Here is a 17,039-nt window from a genome sequence, read left to right as displayed (position 1 = left end):
GTGGAATAAATGAGGAAGTCTGAGGCACCGAAGCCAGCAGAAGAGAAGGCAGTTTCACTCTTGCCCTGCCCCACTCCTCCCTTCAAGTCAGTATCTGGGATTTAGAGAGAGAGGGAGAGAGAGTGTGTGTGTGTGTGTGTGTGGGTTTGGCATGCGTTTGAGGAGTTCAGTGGGTTTTCTTCAGCTGTTTGGAATGTTTGAGAAGAGACTAGGTGAGGGAAGGCTGAAAGGAGTTGCTACTTGAGATTTAAAGAAACACCCAAGGAGTACTGGGCTTTGTGCTCTAATGCAGGCTGAACGCGTCTGGTTTGTCAGCCCGTGCTGGGAGGCCAACCTGAGAGGCGAGGACAGGGATGTTTATCATTCCTGAAAGGGCTATGGACAAAGATCCCAGCTGTGCTTAAAGCCTCACTATTCAAAGTATGGTCCCCCAAAAGGAGGCATCTCCAGCCCTGTCCCAGGACCGGCATCTACATTTCAAAAAGATCTACCTGTATATCTAAAAAGCACGGCTACAGACTATAGTAATTCACCAAGTGTTCTCTGCATAAAGAGTATATTCAGCGACTGTGACTCCTACCGAAGTCAAGTGGAAGGTATTTGCTCCATTTCAGGATAATGTGCTCTATTCAGTTTGTAAAATTAAACTTCAGATTTGCTGAATGGGATAATTTGGGACAAATTTGGGACAAAGGGAGATAATCGTGTCAACCTGCAAACCTGGGTGTAATCACAACAAAATAAAGCATACTTTAGTTTTTCAAAACCTCTTTCATTTATTTCATTCTTCCCTTTTTGCCTCCTTGGCAAAATTAATCACTGCTTAATAAACCTGTACCATTCTAAGACTATTCATGTGGGTAAACCTTTGCCTCAGTATCTGTAAAATACATTTGACAGTTCCAGGAGTGTCATTCATTTCAAAATAATCATGTGTATGTATCACAGGAAAAAAAGTTAAAATTCTTAAGAAATTTTAAAATGACATTTTGATATAGGTAGCTGGTAAAGGAATAAATGAACATACAAACATTAAAGAAAAACAACTCATACTAAAACTTAATTCAACTTATGAATAAAAAGCCTCAATACGGTATATGGATACAGACATGGAAGTATACGCAGATGTGGTTACTAATCCTAATTGCATTCAGAGTACAAAATAACTGACAACCATGAAAATAAGTAGAAATGCATTAGAAGCCTTCTTTGGATGGCATCCTTGACTCAATGGACATGAGTCTGAGCAAACTCCGGGAGATGGTGAAGGAAAGGAAAGCCTGGCATGCTACAGTCCATGGAGTTGCAAAGAATCAGACACGAGTAAGCAACTTTACGACAACATCACAAGCGTTCTTTTTTAGGTATTGAAGGGGAGCAGAATATGACATCTCAAAATGTCTCTTTGGTGTAAGAATTATCTTGAGGCTGATTATTTTTAAGAAACAGCATACAAAGCAGCAGCTCTGAAAAGCGAGTAGAAGTGACCCTTCTGTAAGAGATATTTACATATATAAGGGGAACCTCCATTTGTAAGGGTGTCTCCCTCTTCATACCAGAACAGTCACTTTAAATCTCTACAAACTCTTCTCAATGGAGAAGGCAAGGACTCAAATCTGCATAACACCCCAACTGTTGTTCACTGTGCTTTTCCTGATAATTTCTAGAACTGGCCTCCCCCACCCCACAAAAAATCTTTTGTCTTTAGTGGAAGATGGTATTGAACATAGTGGGGCTTGGGCCATTTAGGGGAAGTTACTCTGTTTTCATGGGTCTCTTCCATGTATACAGGAGGATATATATTATTAAACTCCTGTTTGTTTTTCTCCTGTTCATCTGTCTTTTTATTACAGGGTGGGTCTCAGCCAAGAACCTAGGAGGGTAGAGGGAACGTTCTTTTTCTTCTCCTATAGCATTTACAGAGTAGCAATGCACATGAGAAAAACATCTCCTGCCCTATCAGTAAATAAGGGATGTCACAGTCAAGAGTGATTGCAGCCCTCCAATATAAGCTGGTGAGCCCTGAGGAAACTCAGGAAAAGAATATACCTGCCATCTAGCAGCCATCAGACTGCAGCCACTCCCTATCATGAGCCCCGAGGAAACTCAGGGTGAGAAAACACAGAATACAGGCCCCAGATAGCTGTAAGTCTTAGTTCTTCACTCGTGTCTGACTCCTTGTGACTCCACGGACTATAGCCAGGCTCCTCTGTCCATGGGATTTCCCAGGCAAGAATACTGGAGTGGGTTACCATTCCCTTCTCCAGGGGACCTTCCCAACCCAGGTTCTCCTGCATTGCAGGCAGATTCTTTACCATCTGAGCCACTAGGGAAGCTCCCATACATAGAAAAACACTGAATTCCTTAACTTGGGATATCTCATTTTCTTTAATTAACAATAATCTTTTGACATTCAGATTACCTGCCCTTTGTTGCAAAACTTCTATATAACCAGCCTCTCCACCTCGGCTCCTCAGAGCAGTTCCCTTAAGGTTACTTGAGATGCTGTCTCCAGGGCTTGAAGTCCTAAAAATTCCTACCGAATAAAACATAACTATCAACTTTTGGATTGCCAATATTTTTTAAGTCAACATACACATGTGTTCATCAAAAGATAGGTATTATCCACAGTGCTATATTTAAAACAGATAAGCAACAAGGACCTACTGTACGGCACAAGGAACTCTGCTCAATGTTATGTGGCAGGCTTTATGGGAGGGGAGTTTGGGGCAGAACAGATACAAGTCTAAGTATGGCTGAGTCCCTTTGCTGTTTACCTGAAACTATCACAACAATGTTAATCAGCTATTTCTGAATACAAAATAAAAAAGTTTAAAAAATAAAAGATATGTACAAGAGTGTTCCTCACAGCACTAATCATAAAAGCCAAAAAGGGGAAACTAACCAAAGGTTCGTCAATAGTAGGAAGGGTAAATTGCAGTACAGTCATACAGTGGAATACTATTCAGTAACTGCAACACACAACACAATGATATGGATGAATCTCCCAGACAAAAATGAAAAGTCAGATATCCTGTGTGGTACTATATATATGAAATTCAAGGGCAGACAAAATCAATCTATGACATTAGAATCAGAATAGTAGTTACTTTTCGGGGGTGAGCGTGCCCAGGAGGAGACATGAAGGGGACTTATGGGAGCCGCTCATGTTCTGATTCTTGATGGGGGACTGGTGACAGGGGTGTGCAAAGTTGGTAAAAATTCATTGAGCTATACACTTATAACGCATATAGTGTATACTTCATTAAAAAGTTTAATTTTATAAACATATGTATATACATTTTATCCACTTTCACAGATGAGTCAAAAAGAATAAGACTCTATATCTAAGAAACAAAAAGAATAAGACTCTATATCTAAGAAATACTGCTTGCCACACTTGCCTACTTTCACTAAAAATGGATGCTAGAAAGAAAAATTACTAATAATGACACATAGGTGATAAATATGAGGAGAGTGAACAATGGTACACAGCTTTTGACTCATATATGAACTATGGATATAAAATGAGCATTGATCCAATGTAAAAAATAAATACTATTGGGTGGGCTTCCCTTGTGGCTTAGCTGGTAAAGAATCTGCCTGCAATACAGGAGAGTTGGGTTCGATCCCTGGGTTGGGAAGATCCCCTGGAGAAGGGAACTGCTACCCACTCCAGTATTCTGATCTGGAGAATTTCATGGACTGTCTAGTCCACGGGGTTGCAAAGAGTCAGACACAACTGAGCAACTTTTACTTTCACAAGGGTAATGGTTTCTCCAAATACTCCAAGACATGTGATATATTCTGTCAAAAAGTTAATTATCTGGATAGCAAAATCACTAGTGGAGGTCATTTGTACTGATTGTTCCTGGAAGCTTCAATACTATACAGAATGTACTATTAGAGTTTACCTAGAAATCATGGCTAACTTTCAAATTATGTCTAAAAGGGAAATCACTTTGGCATACATCCTCCTAATCTTTCTCCTTCTCCTTCCATATATTCAATTTGTGAATATCTAGAAGGTTTAGAAACTTTACATGTCTAAAACTCAAGGAAAACATGTCCAAGTTTTTTAAAAATCTGAGAAGCAGTCTTATAGTTAGGACCAGAAGAGTCCCCCACTAAAAAATGTGACATTGGTGATCTCTGGAATTTTATCACTGTTTTTTTCTTGGTAAAATGTAATTCCCTTATGTCTGGAAACTCTAATATTTAGGATGCTAACACAGAGATATTAATTTGTTCATCAGATCACTGTTCTCACCAGCAGCTTCTAGACTTAGCCCAGAGACATGAATTTCTGGAGAAAGAGAACATTTACTCAGTGTCTTTCATGTGACTAAGTGACTTTCATTTCATGTACTGGAGATCATGTTAGGTAGTTTATTACTCATTCATTCATTTAACTGAATACCTACTATATACCAAATACTAGGTACCAGGGATAAACTGTGGGCCCTGCTCACATTCTATCATGGGAGCAGGGGGGTGGGGCAGAGAAGGAGAGGGGAACAATAAATATATAAATAAATAATAAAGCTAATATAATGATAAGTGCAATGTTGAAAATTACAGTAAGGTGAGAATGATACAGTGAGTGACTTGGAATCTATTTTGGATTAAGGAACCAGCTGCTGCTAAGTCGCTTCAGTCGTGTCTGACTCTGTGCGACCCCATGGACAGCAGCCCACCAGGCTCCCCCATCCCTGGGATTCTCCAGGCAAGAACACTGGAGTGGGTTGCCATTTCCTTCTCCAATGCATGAAAGTGAAAAGTGAAAGTGAAGTCGCTCAGTCATGTCCGACTCTTAGCGACCCCATGGACTGCAGCCCACCAGGCTCCTCCATCCATGGGATTTTCCAGGCAAGAGTACTGGAGTGGGGTGCCATTGCCTTCTCCACAAGGAACCAGAGGTGATACTTAAACTGAGAGATGAATGATGCCAGCCAGAGAAAGATGAGAGAGGGGCAGAGAGAACATTCCAGAGAGAACAGTTAGTACAAAAGACCAAAAGGAGCTTGATGTGCTGGAAGAATCAAAAGGAGGAAGTGTGGTCTGCAACAGGGAAGAGCAGGGGTCAGAACATGGCAGAACACCATAATCCAGCAGGGGAGTAACATCATCCAGTTAATACTTCTAAAGAGATGCTCCAGCTGCTGTATGGGAATTGGATTATAGGAGGCCACTACAACCGTCCAAGAAAGATAGCGGCAGAAGGGAGAATCGTGGAGGAGTCCAAGTAGAGAGGTTGGAACACCTGGAATACACTCTGGAAGTCAAAGTGACAAGATGTGTAGATAGGTTGGATGTGGGGCAGGAAATTTGTAGGCATAGAGCTTGAACAACTAGATGGGTCGTGGTGTCATACACTGAGATGGTCTCATGGGGAGAAAATCAAGTATGGCATGGAGATGGCAGGGAATCAAAAATTGGCTTTAATCAAAAATGTGGATTAGTAGGTCTCTTTGTTTCAAGATTTTTGAATTTTTATATTTAAAAAGCACAAAATGGTGACTTCCCTAGTGGTCCAGTGGTTAAGACTCTGCTTTTCCACAGCAGGGGGCACAAGTTTGACTCTTGGTCAGGGAGCTGAGATAACACACGCCATGTGGAGCGGCAAAATAAATAAATAAAGGCACAAAATGTTTAAGAACATGATTTTTCCTATACTTCCTTCCATTTTTCATTTCTATAACTCTCATTTCTGAGCCTGTTAATAGTTCAACTTTCCCCCAAAACTTTCAGCATTCTTAGAAGTAGTCAATTTATCAACATTGTTTTCTAGTGTTTCTCAATGAAATTTCTGAGCCAGTATAAAGATCTTAAAGATATTTTTGAGACAATTTCCACTACACAATAAAATCAATACTATGTTTTAATCTAACAGCGGTGGCCGGGAGGAGCTACCCCATGCCCGAGGCCAGGGGCGGCGGCCAGGAGGAGCTACCCCAGTCCAAAGAGCAGTGGCTGTGCAGGAGGGCCTAGAGGAGCTACTCCACGTTCAAGGTCAGGAGGGGCGGCTGTGAGGAGATACCCCTCGTCCAAGGTAAGGAGCAGCGGCTGAGCTTTGCTGGAGCAGCCGTGAAGAGATATCCCACGTCCAAGGTAAGAGAAACCCATGTAAGACGGTAGGTGTTGCAAGACGGCATCAGAGGGCAGACACATTGACACCATAATCACAGAAAACTAGTCAATCTAATCACACTAGGACCACAGCCTTGTCTAACTCAATGAAACTAAGCCATGCCCGTGGGGCTACCCAAGATGGGCGGGTCATGGGGGAGAAGTCTGACAGAATGTGGTCCACTGGACAAGGGAATGGCAAACCACTTCAGTATTCTTGCCTTGAAAACCCCATGAACAGTGTGAAAAGGCAAAAAGACAGGACACTGAAAGAGGAACTCCCCGGGTCAGTAGGTGCCCAATATGCTACCGGAGATCAGTGGAGAAGTAACTCCAGAAAGAATGAAGGGATGGAGCCAAAGCAAAAAACAATACCCAGTTGTGGATGTGACTGGTGATAGAAGCAAGGTCCGATGCTGTAAAGAGCAATATTGCATAGGAACCTGGAATGTTAGGTCCAAGAATCAAGGCAAACTGGAAGTGGTCAAACAGGAGATGTCAAGAGTGAACATCGACATTCTAGGAATCAGCAAACTAAGATGGACTGGAATGGGTGAGTTTAACTCAGATGACCACTGTATCTACTACCGTGGGCAGGAATCACTTAGAAGAAATGGAGTAGCCATCATGGTCAACAAAAGAGTCCAAAATGCAGTACTTGGATGCAATCTCAAAAATGACAGAATGATCTCTGTTCGTTTCCAAGGCAAACCATTCAATATCACAGTAATCCAAGCCTATGCCCCAACCAGTAACACCGAAGAAGCTGAAGTTGAACAGTTCTATGAAGACCTACAAGACCTTTTAGAACTAACACCCAACAAAGATGTCTTTTTCATTATAGGGGACTGGAATGTAAAAGTAGGAAGTCAAGAAACACCTGGCTGCTGCTGCTGCTGCTACTGCTAAGTCGCTTCAGTCATGTCCGACTCGCTGCGACCCCACAGACGGCAGCCCACCAGGCTCCCCCATCCCTGGGATTCTCCAGGCAAGAACACTGGAGTGGGTTGCCATTTCCTTCTCCAATGCATGAAAGTGAAAAGTGAAAGTGAAGTCGCTCAGTCGTGTCAGACTCTTAGCGACCCCATGGACTGCAGCCTACCAGGCTCCTCCGCCCATGGGATTTTCCAGGCAAGAGTACTGGAGTGGGGTGCCATTGCCTTCTCCGAAGAAACACCTGGAGTAACATGCAAATTTGACCTTGGAATACGGAATGAAGCAGGGCAAAGACCAACAGAGTTTTGCCAAGAAAAAGCATTGGTCAGAGCAAACACCCTCTTCCAACAACACAAGAGAAGACTCTACACATGGACATCACCAGATGGTCAACACTGAAATCAGATTGATTATATTCTTTGCAGCCAAAGATGGAGAAGCTCTATATAGTCAAAAACAAGACCAGGAGCTGACTGTGGCTCAGATCATGAACTCCTTATTGCCAAATTCAGACTTAAATTGAAGAAAGTATGGAAAACCACTAGACCATTCAGGTATGACCTAAATCAAATCCCTTATGATTATACAGTGGAAGTGAGAAATAGATTTAAGGGCCTAGGTCTGATAGATAAGAGTGCCTGATGAACTATGGATGGAGGTTCGTGACATTGTACAGGAGACAGGGATCAAGACCATCCCCATGGAAAAGAAACGCAAAAAAGCAAAATGGCCGTCTGAGGAGGCCTTACAAATAGCTGTGAAAAGAAGAGAAGTGAAAAGCAAAGGAGAAAAGGAAAGATATAAGCATCTGAATGCAGAGTTCCAAAGAACAGCAAGAAGAGATAAGAAAGCCTTCCTCAGGTATCAATGCAAAGAAATAGAGGAAAACAACAGAATGGGAAAGACTAGAGCTCTCTTCAAGAAAATTAGAGATACCAAGGGAACATTTCAGGCAAACATGGGCTCGATAAAGGACAGAAATGGTATGGACCTAACAGAAGCAGAAGATATTAAGAAGAGGTGGCAAGAATACACAGAAGAACTGTACAAAAAAGATCTTCACAACCAAGATAATCACGATGGTATGATCACTCACCCAGAGCCAGACATCCTGGAATGTGAAGTTAAGTGGGCCTTGGAAAGCATCACTACGAACAAAGTTAGTGGAGGTGATAGAATTCCAGTGGAGCTATTTCAAATCCTGAAAGATGATGCTGTGAAAGTGCTGCGCTCAATATGCCAGCAAATTTGGAAAACTCAGCAGTGGCCACAGGACTGGAAAAGGTCAGTTTCATTCCAATCCCAAAGAAAGGCAATGCCAAAGAATGCTCAAACAACTGCACAATTGCACTCATCTCATACGCTAGTAAAGTAACGCTCAAAATTCTCCAAGCCAGGCTTCAGCAGTACATGAACCATGAACTTCCAGATGTTCAAGCTGGTTTTAGAAAAGGCAGAGGAACCAGAGATCAAATTGCCATCATCTGCTGGATCATCGAAAAAGCAAGAGTTCCAGAAAAACATCTATTTCTGCTTTATTGACTATGCCAAAGCCTTTGACTGTGTGTGGATCACAATAAACTGTGGAAAATTCTGAAAGAGATGGGAATACCAGACCACCTGATCTGCCTCTTGAGAAACCTGTATGCAGGTCAGGAAGCAACAGTTAGAACTGGACATGGAACAACAGGCTCGTTCCAAATAGGAAAAGGAGTATATCAAGGCTGTATACTGTCACTCTGCTTATTTAACTTATATGCAGAGTACATCATGAGAAATGCTGGGCTGGAAGAAGCACAAGCTGGAATCAAGATTGCCGGAAGAAATATCAATCACCTCAGATATGCAGATGACACGACCCTTATGGCAGAAAGTGGAGAGGAACTGAAAAGCCTCTTGATGAAAGTGAAAGAGGAGAGTGAAAAAGTTGGCTTAAAGCTCAACATTCAGAAAACGAAGATCATGGCATCTGGTCCCATCATTTCATGGGAAATAGATGGGGAAACAGTGTCAGACTTTATTTTTTGGCTCCAAAATCGCTGCAGATGGTGACTGAAGCCATGAAATTAAAAGACGCTTACTCCTTGGAAGGAAAGTTATGACCAACGTAGATAGCATATTCAAAAGCAGAGACATTACTCTGTCAAACAGAGGTCCATCTAGTCAAGGCTATGGTTTTTCCAGTGGTCATGTATGGATGTGAGAGTTGGACTGTGAAGAAAGCTGAGTGCCGAAGAATTGATGCTTTTGAACAGTGGTGTTGGAGAAGACTCTTGAGAGTCCCTTGGACTACAAGAAGATCCAACCAGTCCATCCTAAAGGAGATCAGCCCTGGGATTTCTTTGGAAGGAATGATGCTGAAGCTGAAAGTCCAGTACTTTGGCCACCTCATGCGAAGAGTTGACTCATTGGAAAAGACTGTGATGCTGGGAGGGATTGGGGGCAAGAGGAGAAGGGGACGACAAAGGATGAGATGGCTGGATGGCATCACTGACTCGATGGACGTGAGTCTGAGTGAACTCCGGGAGTTGGTGATGGACAGGGCGGCCTGGCGTGCTGCGATTCATGGGGTCGCAAAGAGTCAGACACGACTGAGTGACTGAAGTGAACTGAACAGTGGTAGTGCAGTGTGAAATCCATGCTAAAGAGGCTGGAGTTTACTTCTTAAAATCAGTGTAGACAAGGGAGTTCTGGAGATCTTATGTACAGCACGGTGACTACAGTTAATAGTAACTGTACACTTGAAGTTTGCTAAAGGGGTAGATCCTAAGTGTTCTCACCATACATACACACACACACACACACACACTTAACTGTGAGGTGATGGATACATTAGTTAGCTTGAGTGCGGTAATCAGTTCACAGTGTGTGTTTGTGCTCAGTCGTGTCCAACTCTTTGCAGCCCCATGGACTGTAGCTCTCCAGGCTCCTCTGTCCATGGTAAGAATACTGGAGTGGGTTGCCATTTCCTACACCAGAGGATCTTCCCAACCCAGGGATCCTACCTGTGTTTCCTATATCTCCTGCATTGGCAGGCAGATTCTTTACCACTGGCACCACTTGGGAAGCCCCTCACAATATACACATAACCAAAACATCAAATTGTACACCTTGATATACAATTCATATTGTCAATAATATCTCAATAAAGCTTGACAGAAGGGCAGGGAGTACAGACGAGTCTTTTAAAAGAATGAATTTGTTCCTACTGTATAGCATAGAGAACTCTATTCAATATCCTGTGATAAACCATAACAGAAAAAATTAAGAAAAATAATATATACATATAACTAAGCCACTTTCCTATAGAGCAGAAATTAATACAATATTGTAAATCAACTAAAATAACATTTTTTAAAGTGAATTAGTAAATCTTGAGGTGTGGGAAAGGTCATGGGTACTGGCATCTACATGGAATGGAAAGCCGCAGACTGGATGGATCATATCAGGAGAGCACAGAGTCCTAGTGCCCGGGAAGGACACCAACCTTTGTGGGTTGAGTAGAGGAGGAAGAGCCTGAGATGAAGACTTAGAGTAAGTTACCAGCAAGAGTAGGAAAATCAAGAGTGTAGGGTAATGGAAGCAACAAGAAGAAAGTGTTCAAAAAAGGAGAAAATGTTGCTGCAAAGTCAAGCACAATAAGCCAGAGAAGGGACAACTGATGAATTTGGCAACGTGGAGTTCATCAAGGACTGCCAAGAAGAGCCCCACTCAGGACAGGACCCTGATTAGACTAGACAAGGGAAGAATGTGTGGCAATAAACTATATGCAGCCTTTTAAGAGGTTCCTCTGAGAGGCAACTAGAAATGTGGGAGCAACTGGAGGGGATACAGAGCCAATGGATATACTACATATTAGATCATGATTATGAGCTGATGAGAACAATCCAGAAAAGAGAGGAGGATGCTCGGCAAAGCAGTAAAAAAAGAGGGAACTGGAATAAGTCAAGTCCTTCACAACTGGAGCACCAAAATAATTTAAGTAATTAATTACAGAGTATTGAAAAACAGAAATTTATGAGTCCATACTAATAATAAATACATGAATAAATAAATAAATGGCAGATAACCAAAAAGGACCTACTATATCTCACAGGGAACTATACTCAGTATTTTGTAATAACCTATGGGAGAAAAGAATTTGAAGAGGTGTGTATATGTGTATATATATATAAAGAGAGAGAGAGAGAAAGAGAGAGAGACAGACAGACAGAGACAGAGAGCGAGAGCCAGACAGACAGACAGACAGAGACAGAGAGAGCACCAGCACCCTAGCGCCTGCAAGCCTCGACTACTAAAGCCCATGTGCCTAGAACCCATGATTTGCAACAAGAGAAGCCACCACAAGAAGCCCATGCTCTGCAACTAGAGTAGCCCCAGCTCACCACAACGAGAGAAAAAGCCCAAGCAGCAACAAAGACCCAGCGCAGCCAAAACTAAAAATAAATGAATAAATAAAAACTTTAAAATAAAATAAAAAGGAGAGGGAGGTGGTCTGTTTTCATTCTAAATGTTAAAGGGGAGCAGAATATGGCATCCCAAAATATGCCTCTTCGGCATATTGATTATTTTAGGCTGATTATTATTATTATTTGGTGTGGTTTTTTTTGGCTGTATTGGGTCTTTGTTGCAGCACACAGACTTCTCTCTAGTTGAGGTGTGCATACTCAGTATCCCCTAGGCATGTGGGATCCTAGTTCCCCGACTAGGGATCAAACATGGGTCCCCTGCATTGTAAGGCAGATTCTTAACCACTGCACCACCAAGGAAGTCCTTAGGCTGATTATTTTTAAGAAACAGCAGATACAGGAGAAGCTCTGAAAACCTGGTATAAGTTACCCTTTTGTAAGAGACAATTTACAACAGACATATTTCTTGCTATAACAGACAGAAAGATGATTTTAATCTCTAGAAACTCTTTATCAATGTGCCTAACAACCTGACCCTTACAACATGACCCTTGTTTACTGTGCTTTGCCTGTTAGTCTTATAACTGGCCTCCCCCAAGCCAACATCTTTTATCTTTAGCTAGAGATGGCATTTAAGGTGGCTTGGTCCATTTCACAGTTTCTCAGTTTTCCTGGGTATCTGCCACATATGCATGTTATTAAACCATTTGTTTTTCTCTAATTAATGTATTTTCATTATAGGGAGGTCTCAGCCAAGAACCTAGAAGGGTAAAGGAAAAATGATTTTTCCTCCCCCACAATGCCAATGTCATAAAAGACAGAGAAAGGCTGTGAAAATGTTATAGATTAAAAGAGGCTAAGAAACATGACAACTAGATGCCTGAACAACCCTAGATCAGATTCTGTACTAGAAGAAAAAAAGGCTGTAAATGTTAGCAGGTTTATTTTTAAAACTGGAATACAGATGGGAGATTAAAAACAATATTGTATCAATATTAAATTTCCCAAAGTTGACAACTACTGTGATTATGTAAGAGAATATTCTTATTCTTAGAAAATCCATACTGAAGTACTTAGGAGTAAAAGCCATGATGCATGTAACTTAGCCTCAAATGGTTCAGGAAAAAAATTATGTGCATGAAGAAGAGTGCAATGGATGAAGCAAATGGGGTCAAATGTTAAGGACAGAAGAATCTGGTTAAAGGGTATATGGATGTTCTCTGTGCAATTTTTATGTTTGCAATTTATTAGTAAAGTTTGAAATTCTTTCCAATTTTTTTTAAATGGGGGGGTTGGGGAGAACATGTCCTTGAGAAGGCAAAGAGGATGAGAAGTCCAGAGCCCAGCAAAGAAGCCGGTCTTTGACACACTGGGGATGTTTCAGTCAGTTTCACAGAACAGCGGGGCATCTCAGTCAGTTTCACCTGGGCACCTGTACACATGCTGGGAGTCTGGGTGGTGAGAATACAAGGAGGGTTCTGCTAAAGAGACAGAGTCAGCAGCTGAAGTAGGAGGAACAGAGAAAGTAAAAGAAGGGTAAAATAGCTGTTTTGGAAATTGGAAAGACACAGCCACTATTCAAGCATGGTAGGATCACCAGGCGATGCTGAAGATCCATTTGTGGTTTATTAAGGTCAGGACCTGGACCTAGACATCAGTATTTATTCTAAAAACTCCCCAAGTCATTCAAATAGACAGGCAGCTTTCAGAGCTACTGTGTTAAGGCCAGGTTTCTCAACCTCAGCATGATGGATATTGGGCCAGATAATTATCAGTGAGGAGAAAGGGATGTGGGGAGTCATTTTCTGCACATTACGGGGTATTTAGCTACATCTCTGGTTTTTGCCCACTAGATGCCAATAGCGCCACTACCTCTGCCAGTCATGAGAACCAAAAATGTCCAGACATTTGCCCCGGGGCAGGGCAGGGGGTGAACTGACCCTGGTTGAGAGCCACTTATGCTACGGAAATGAAACCTCTACTGAGTTCCCTTAGTGAGTTTATAATTAATATCTCTATCCAAAACTTTGGGGTTCCCAGGTGGCACTAGTGGCAAAGAACCTGCCTGCCAATGGAGGAGATAGAAGAGACACCGGTTTGATCCCTGGGTCGGGAAAATCCCGTGGAGGGTATGGCAACCCACTCCAGTATTCTTGCTGGAGAACCCTATGGACAGAGAAGCCTGGCAGGTTATGGTCCATAGGGTCACAAAGAGTCAGACACAACTGAAGCAACTGAGCATGCATGCATCCAAAACTTTATTCCCTTTCCTGTCCCTTCTGACCTCAATCCTTTGCTAACTGAATACTAATCAAAGTTAGACGACTAAAACTACTGTCATTAATAACATCATTAATGTACTGAAGTTGCTATTATAGACATCACCATTAATATACAAACTCAGGCTGTTTCTCCTGGGTAAGTTGAAGTAACAGACCTGGCCAGAGAATCGTAAACCAGAAACATCCTGACTCTCAAAGCTATGATGAAGAAATATCACAGAAACATCACAAAATGATGATTAATCCCAGCCTCTTTGTTCTTCCCCATTTAAAAAAGCCCCTAACTCAAAGATCAAGTTGGAATGGATCTGAGGCTTGTCTCCCACTCCCTTGATTGGTGCGCTACAGTAAACCCTGACTTTGCTGCAAATACCCAGTGTCAAGTTTGGCTTTCTGTGCCATAGGCACACCAGCACTTGCTTGGGTACAGAAACAAAGGCCATAAACATGACATGTTTTTAAAGATCAAAAATTGTGTATGCTCCTCATTGCTATGAGCACTGTGGTTAAAAACACAGGCTCTACATCCATGCATGCTGCTGAAAACGACAGAATTTTATTCTTTTTTATGGCTCAGTAATATTCCATTTTGTGTGTATATCATATTTTCTTTATCCATTCATCTGTTAATGGACAGTAAAATAAGTCAGAGAAAAAAATCAAACACTGTATGATGTCACTTATATGTGGAATCTTAAAAATAATACAAATGAAGGTATACAGCAAAACAGAAAGACTCACAGATATAGAAAACAAACTAGTGGTTACAACTGGGGAGAGGGAAGGGGGGCAAGGTAGGGGTATGGGATTAAAAGATATAAACTACTATGTATAAAATAGATAAACATCAAGGATGTATCATATAGCACAGGGAACTAGAGCCACTATCTTTTACTAACGTTTAATGGAGCATAATCTGTAAAAAATACTGAATCAGTATGTTATACATCTGAAACTAATATATACTATAAATCAGCTATACTTCAATTAAGAAAAAACCCACACCTCTGAAATCAGATGGTCTGTGTTCCAACCCTAGATCTACTGCTTATCATTTGTGCGACTGTGGACAAAGGACACGAACAAACTTAACCTCTGCATGCTTTAGTTTCCGCATCTATAAAATGCTAATAGTACCCACCTCGATGGTGGATGGGTGTGTTTGCTACATAAAGGACTGAGGAGCCTTGGGATACTTAGCAGCACATCTTAAATGCTAAAGGCATGTTTATAACTTTCTGAAGGCAAAGACCATTCTAATAAATATGGTGGGGAAAAAAAAACAGTGAATACTCATCTGTACACTTAAATAAAAAATAGTACCTGTCTCAAGAGTTTGGGAGTGTTAAATGAGTTAACAAAGGTAAACCAGTAAGAGCACCACCTGCCCAATAAATATTAGCTGTTAGTTATTACTATCCCCTGGAGAAGGGCAACCCACTCCAGTATTCCTGCCTGGAGAATCCCCATGGACAGAGGAGCCTGATGGGCTATAGTCCACAGAGTCACAGAGTCAGACACGACTGAGTGACTAAGCACATATTATTATTATCACAGATGAGAAATGTAGTGGACACCAGAGGTCTGTTGATTTATGAAGTATTCACATTAAAATATACTATAAAAATAAATAAAATAAGTGACTTCTCTGGTGGTCCAGTGGTTAAGAATCCAACTTTCAATGCAGGGGATATAGATTCGATCCCTCATCAGGGAACTAAGATCCTACATGTAGAGGGGCAAGTAAGCCTGCTTGCTACAACTACTGAGCCAGCGTGATCTAGGGACTGTTTTTCACAACAAGAGAAGTCCACATGACACAACAAAGACTCAGTGCAGCCAAAATAAAATAATAAAAATAAAATATACTCTTTTGTTTAACCTAAAGAAATTTCCACACCAAAACTGAACAAAAAAGCAGAGTGCTTTGAATTTCTCTTAAGATTAGTGCTTGATTTCTTCTAGATTCTAAGTGCACTCATTCATCCATTCAACAAATACTTACTGAGCATCTACTATGTCCACTGTTCTAGGTCCTGAGCAAGAGACACAAAGTCCCTGCCTTCTTGGAACTTGTTTTCTAGCAAGGGAAAAAAAGACATGGAATTAGTGAATGAATAACTAAATAATATAATTGCAGATAATAATGTTACAAGAAAACAAAAGTGGGATGAGGGGGGTGGACATTTCTAGTGGTAGGTGAGGAATGCTGATTTAGAATGAGGGTTAGAGAAGCCCCAAATGAAACAGATGGACAAGTTAGGAGATTATTTGGTGAAATGATGCTCCAGGCAGGCAGCACCACAAATGCTAAGGCTGGGAAGCAGGGAAATGCTTGGCTGACGTGATGAATAGCAAGAAGGCTGGCACAGCTGGAAAAGTATGGGAAGAATGGGGTAAAGGTCATATAGGGCCTCAGGCTACAGGAAGGAGCTAGGGGTCTAGTGTAAGCATGGTAGAGGATTTGAGCAGTAGATTTACAAGACTGCCTTTACTGGTAATTCTCTGGGGTCAGGGTGGGCACTGGGAGACTGGGTTACAGGCTACATATAAATTTGAGAGAAAAATTGGGGTAGCTACCATTATCTCCCTGGTGGCTCAGACAGTAAACAAGCTGCCTGCAATGCAGGACACCTGGCTTCGAGATCCCTGGGTTGGGAAAATCCCCTGGAGAAGGAAATGGCAACCCACTCTAGTATTCTTGCCTGGAGAATCCCATGGACAGAGGAGCCTGGCAGGCTACAGTATGGGGGGTCACACACAGTCGGACACAACTAAAGCAAATCAACACGCACCGTCATCTCAGGGTATTAAAAATGAACTCACTTAGCATCATAAGAGGATCTGATATAAAATGAATCTATCCCGAACACAGTTCAGCAGTTTGGGGACTTAAAAACTAAACAAACAGTTTTATAACACAGTAGTTTTATGAAAGAGTGTCAAATCAATGCAATGATCATCATTCTAAAATGAATACAACAGATGAAAGAGAATTGAAAATTTCAGAATACGCTTCACAGAGGAAAAATGCATAATACTTCTTGAGATTCTGTTTCAATTATATATAGATACGTTCATACTGAGCTGAGATTTATACTTATCACTGTAAATGGTGGGCAGAAAAGTTTGAAAACCACTAACAAAAGCTACCTTATTTACACATAAGATATCTACTTATTGTTCGTTCATTGTTCATTCATACAATGTGGAAAATTCTTAAACAGATGGGAATACCGGACCACCTTATCCGTCTCCTGAGAAACCTGTATGCAAGTCAAGA

At 41.5% G+C, this 17,039-nt stretch overlaps 1 protein-coding gene across 10 annotated transcripts in view; it reads right to left on the bottom strand.

Annotated features, from left to right (window-relative positions):
- The window catches only part of ADGRG2 (adhesion G protein-coupled receptor G2), a 127,638-nt gene that overhangs the window by 104,296 nt on the left and 6,303 nt on the right, over positions 1-17,039 (bottom strand). For 5 of the 10 annotated variants that reach the window (XM_070784656.1, XM_070784663.1, XM_070784654.1 and 2 more), the window contains exons 2-3: positions 15,762-15,836; positions 2,423-2,536 (exon numbers count right to left, since the gene is read on the bottom strand). The exons of 1 other annotated variant lie outside the window; for it this stretch is intronic. The gene's annotated coding sequence lies outside the window, so the exon portion shown is untranslated. The remainder of the gene's footprint in view (positions 1-2,422; positions 2,537-15,761; positions 15,837-17,039) is intronic. 4 more of the 10 variants (XM_070784658.1, XM_070784660.1, XM_070784659.1 and 1 more) reach the window with 1 other exon arrangement.

Source organism: Bos indicus, chromosome X (genome assembly GCF_029378745.1).
Source record: "Bos indicus isolate NIAB-ARS_2022 breed Sahiwal x Tharparkar chromosome X, NIAB-ARS_B.indTharparkar_mat_pri_1.0, whole genome shotgun sequence".
NCBI lineage: Eukaryota > Metazoa > Chordata > Mammalia > Artiodactyla > Bovidae > Bos > Bos indicus.
Note: the sequence above shows the minus strand (reverse complement) of the source record. Positions and strands in the feature narration are given on the sequence as shown.